Source organism: Protopterus annectens, chromosome 9.part0 (genome assembly GCF_019279795.1).
Source record: "Protopterus annectens isolate FY-2018-M chromosome 9.part0, PAN1.0, whole genome shotgun sequence".
Taxonomy (NCBI): domain Eukaryota; kingdom Metazoa; phylum Chordata; order Ceratodontiformes; family Protopteridae; genus Protopterus; species Protopterus annectens.
The window spans coordinates 1,043,347,192-1,043,353,191 of record NC_056743.1 but is presented as its reverse complement, the minus strand read 5'-3'; positions in this window follow the sequence as shown (position 1 = coordinate 1,043,353,191).

The following is a 6,000-nucleotide window of genomic DNA, read 5'->3' as shown; positions in this document are numbered from 1 at the left end:
TTTGTACAAGAGAAATCCTGCCTTTTAAGGTGGCTTCCAAACTGCTGTGTTTGTGCTGATTGCTCTTTGTAATGCAGTACCCATCAGATTACCTTGTCACACTTTCATGCATGATATTGCTCATCAGAACTTTATGACAATTATCAGAAAAAGGCACAACAGCTATGTAATAAAATCTATACAATGCCATTGATGGATCTCTTAGGTTATTGTTTTAATATCACAGCATTAGGAAACATGTAACTACCTGTCCAACAGTAAAAACTAGTAAAAAAGAATCATTGTCTTCATTTAGGAATATTGACCTTTGCTAAGCAAAAACACTGTAATTCAGAAATCTTTATCAGGCTGAGCTAACGTTTAAGCGGGTTGACTTAATGCAATAAGGGATTTCTGACTCCCAAGCCAGTATAGTACCACTACAGTATAAAGGCTATGGCTTGTAATGCTGCACCAGTCCTGCCAGCTAAGGCCAATGCAAATGTAGCAGTGTGAGAGTCTAGCTAATGCTAATTAGCACTGTTCACTTCTCTGCAACTTTTTATTGGGATTGAATTAGCTTGGAAGAGCAATTTGAAAGTTAGGTCTACCAAGCTATTAGGGAGGTGAAAGAATAAAAGTCCATGCCTTCTTTTGACACCCATTCAGCTTTATGGCAGGAGTGGGGCTATTATCCTCATAGGAAGGAAGTACTGCAAAGTCGCACGTGTGTGTGTGCGTGTGTGTGCACGTGTGTGCGCGCGCGTCTGTGTGTGTGTGTGTGTGTGTGTGTGTGTGTGTGTGTGTGTGTGTGTGTGTTTAGGATCATGCATGTACAATTGCTTGTGTGTACATGTGTGCATGGGTGCACACGTGTGTTTGTAGGTGCCTTTGCAACTACTTTGCATGAGTTAGTAGGGGAAACACTAATATGATTACCTACAACAGCTCAGTGTTCAATTCACAGACATGATAATGAGTTGATAATGAGCTGCTGCTATTCTGTTCAGCTTTATCATGTCTTTGAATCACAGTATATTGTTGTTGTGCTATTGATGGCTGCGTAGTTGCCCACACAGTGCTGGCGATGATATGGTGGTCATAATCGTTTATTCCTATTGTATGCTTCCTTTCTAATTGTTTACTGTACGTGCTGATTATTTTCAGATGTTTGTACAATTATGCATCTTGATTTTTGACAAAGCCGTGATAGCGCATTCTTTTCGATCTACACCCTTACAGCTTTGCGTTATAGTCACAACGCTCCTCATTCTAAATTTACTTCCACCTACTGAAGGCCCAATTTTTTTTTCCAAGGCAAAATTCATGGAGGTAAACATATTATTTGTACAACTCTCAAATGACTTGCTGTGTCTGCCGCAAAATATGAGATAAAATCAGTAATGTTCAGTAAGATCAGTTACAGTACAGAGGTATGTTGTCATTTTTACAGAGGTCAGCTTGAAGTAAATTTATAAATTTCATGAGGTGAAACTCTACCAGAACTGAAGTGTTCATGCACCTGACACTGTATCTATTAGAGATGATACTTCAACATACGGTCTGCTAAGCTTAAGAGCATTTTGTATTCTGGGATTTATCTGTTGCTGTGACCTCACCTTTATAATAATGAGCACTGCTTTAGTTTGCTGGTTTAACATTATTACTGAGTAACAGTAGTTGTATATACTATGCCCACATCACCTCATATAACCATTGACTAATATATCTGAGTAACTAGATATGAATTATGGATAACATATGAAGCCTGGATTTACACATGCAGTTATGAATCAGCATGGTTGCTAGGTAATTAAATATGATCTCAAGAATGAAAGAAGTTTAAGAGGTCATTGTAATTACTTATCGAACACAACAGCTATAATCCTGTATGCTTCCCATCCCACCAAACATTATTCTTTAAAGTGAACAATCCACTGTTTATGACAAAGGAAGCAATTTGTCTTACTGATGGAGCAAACTGCTGTCCATAGCCAGGTCAGGTAGCTGCAGCTCTCACTTGAATTTTTACTGGCCACGTGCTGCTTTTTATATCATCAATGTCTGCTCACTGCTGTCATGAAGTTAGTAAAAGCTGTTAACTGCATGCATGACATAATCAGTACAGCTTCTATCAGGAGACTCATCTTATTCTCTTCTTCACATACTGTAATTCCTGAAATCGCAGAATTTTAGTTTCTCAGGCAAGAAAAGTAAGAAAAATGATTCAACAGCAGAGTTGAAAGGATCTAGGTGCCTGGGGTCTATCTGATAAGATCGACAGTTGAAAACATCAAACACCATATGGTTGACACCATATGGTCAATGTCTTCAAACATCGAACTTATAAAAATAACAACAAAAAAAGAAAAAGTACCCTAACAGGTTTAAGCAGGGGGGCAAGCTGCACCCCACCCCACCCCCACTACTTAAATATATGAACTCCGAGACCGCACTACATGCAGTAAACGGAAATCTCCCCTTATGGAGATTTTAGTTTACACGTTCGATGTGCACTTTCGTTGTTCTTGTGTCGACAATATCAGCTTCTATATTGTCGGCTTTCGAAAATATAATATAGTTCCAGGTGTCTGGTAAGGAGGAGAACATAGACACTAGTTAGTTTCCAGATGTTACAAGGATGATCCGTATACTAGAGAGAGACACATAAAGTCTAAAGGAAAGGGGCACTGCATACTCTTACTCATCTGTAGTGCAAAGCATGTATCTTTTCTTTTTTTATGAATTTTTTACTTGCTATGCCCACATGAGTAGGCCATTTCTCCAGGAATGGAAGTATGAATGAACAGTCAGACTGGTCTGAATGTGTTACCTGCACCATTGAGCAGGAATTTGCAGAATGAGCTAAACAAAAGGCTTTCTACCAGTTGTAAAAAATACTTTAATAGATACATAGATAGACAGAGGGACACACAGACAGATCAATAGATATTTTAAAGTCTAAATATATTATTATGTAAATAAATAAATAGAGTAGGGTTAGTTCACATAATAAGAAATATTCCCTACCCCGCTAGACTTAAAATAAGCTTTAACTTTTTAAATGTTTCATCTGTGGTTTGTTTTTAATGGAAAGGTTGATTCTCAATAGAAATCTACAGACATAAAAGCAGACCAGAACAACGTATTTTAGAAGAGCAGGCCAGGCATTAGAATTCCAAAAATGCTGAAATCTAAAAAGTTGACAAACTCCTTTTGATCTTCGAATGAGCTGCATTGATTAGAAAAGTAAAGGAAAAAATCCTAGTGGTGTGTGTGTGTGTGTGTGTGTGTGTGTGTGTGTGTGTGTGTGTGTGTGTGTGTGTGTGTGTGTGTGTGTGTGCATGTGAGCTCATGTACATCACCTTCTAGTCATGTATTACTTACAGCAAAAACAATAACCGTATAGAAGCACAACTCCGTTTACCCTCTTTATATTCTTACATACATAGCAAAATATGCATCAGTAATACACACACACACACACACACACACATATATATATATATATATATATATATATATATATATTTGTATGTATATATATATATATATATATATATATATATATATATATATATGAAACTTAAGAGAAAAGTTATGAGTTTTTCATGATGAATTGAATAACTGAGCATCGTTTACTTTACAGGATTTATAAGCTCTAATTGCTATCCTATACTTTCAGTTCTGTAATAATTACTACTGCCCTCCCCTCATTTTGATGGACTAAAATGGCAAGCTACTCCCTCTCATGGGCTTGGGGTACCATAAGTGACATATTCTACTTAATTTTCAACATAGGCAAACATTTCTTCAATTTTTATTGAAAATGTAGCATTCAAATTCCCCCTGCTGTTAGATTCGTAATGCATAACTCTTGCTACAAGCACCTCTTGGTTCCTTTTGTGCCTCAGAAAAACTCTGTGTCTATATCCTAGCAATTGCTATCATAAGACAAAGGCAAATCAAATGACCCTTTCCAATTCTGTTTTTTATTTATGTAAAACTGGGAAAAGACCATGGAGGATTTTATATCAAATACTTCTGTAAATAGCACATCAGAATTCCGTAAGTAACAGCCCATGTCAGAATTGTAGTCCATCTTAGTCTTGTCTTTCAGTACTTCATGGAACAGACAGTGTTAAAATAAGCTCTCTGTGTCTTCCAGACTAATCTATCAATAAGGCATTTAAAGGCAGCCATCTTAGACAATGAGCAGGATTTTTATGTCATCCATTTTCCATGCATTTCTTTTTACAACCCCACTGACTTCTAACTTCTTGACCCTCTAGAAGTCTGCCAGTTTACAGAACAGTGTTTGTTATTACAGACATTGGGAGATGGGACTAAACATTACGACTTTTCTTTTTTTTTTTTTTTGGAAATTTAGATTAAACATGTTTTTATTCTCTACCTGCTTTTGGGGTAGACAATAAATTAAATAGTTTTTGCCACCATCAGATTTACCTGCTGTTTCAAAAAAATTGTCCAAGCAATTTTTTGCAATTTGCAGTGCGGAAACTCAACCAGTAGCATTAAAAGTTGATTGAATGGGTGAAATAAATTATTGGTGCAAAGTCCAGTGTGAATGGCCGGTTCCACCTCTAAACAATGGCAACAGATTATTAGAACTATAAAGCATGGCAGGGTGCAGTTCACAAAACTCACAATGGTCATGTGACTTGCTATATAACTGTGAGAAATATAACAGTAAATCAGCAAGCCTTGGTTGTTTAACCACTAACTTTTGAAATATGAGCTCCAAGAATTAGGAGATCTTTAACTTCATCTTGAAGAGAAGAAGTATCCATTTTCCACCCATAGTAAGATTTTTAAACTCTTACTGTGCATATTATGATCTAGTTTGATGTAGTTATCAATGCAGCATCAAAGAAGGAAGACACACCCATGAATAATGCATTTCAGAAATGAAAAGTATTTGGAATAATGCAGTTAATCAAGGACAAAGGTAAAAACAAGGCTATATTACAGATGCAGGGAATTGGCAAGGGGGAGTGGCAAGTTTTACAAGTTTAATAATCGTGCCCTATTTGTTAAGGCACCAGATTATTGAGCTCACTTGCAGTATTAAAATAATATTTAACTCAAATTTGATGGCATCATGTGACTTACGTACCAAATGTTATTGGCATATGTATTTGTTTCTTTAGCCTGAGACATAGGTGAAAAATGTTTTCAGCTTGGCTTACTTACCTTGTAAATAAATGTAAACAAATTAAATGAATATGTATTCATTCTCGCTCAGACAAAAAATACACTGAACCCACAGACATCGCCAATATCCTGGCAGACAGGTTCAGTGCAAACTTCTCCACCCCCTCCCCCCCAAAAGAGCAAGCATCTATCCCGGCAGAGGGCTGCCTCCCAAACATCTCTGATGCTCAGGTGAAGGCTGCCCTCTCCAAAGCAAAAAACACTGCTTCCATGGGACCAGATGGCGTCCCAGGTTGCATCCTACATGAACTCCAAGAGGAACTAATCCCTCAAATAAAACAGCTATACAATCTCAGCCTCACTACAGGATATGTGCCCACAGAATGGCGTACAGCAACAGTGGTCCCACTCCACAAAGGTGGAGCCTCTACGGACCCTGGAAACTATCGCTCCATAAGCCTGACTAGCTTAGTCTGCAAGGCTATGGAGAAGATCATCATAGAGCTCATAAACAAAGACATTGGGGATCTACAGACACTAGATCCTACCCAGTTTGGCTTTGTCAAGGGCAGATCCTGCCTTTTGAACCTGGTTGACTTCTTCAAAACAGTCACCAAAGCCATAGATGAAGGGAAGGTAGTCCACACAGCCTATCTGGACCTTGCAAAGGCATTTGACACAATACCCCACTCGGGCATCATAGATAAGCTATCCAGCTTAAATATAAACCCCTATGTCACAAGATGGGTCGCAAACTGGCTCAAAGACAGAACCCACAGAGTGAGAGTTGCTGGAGCCATGTCAGACTCGAAACCGGTCACAAGTGGCATCCCACACGGTTCTTTC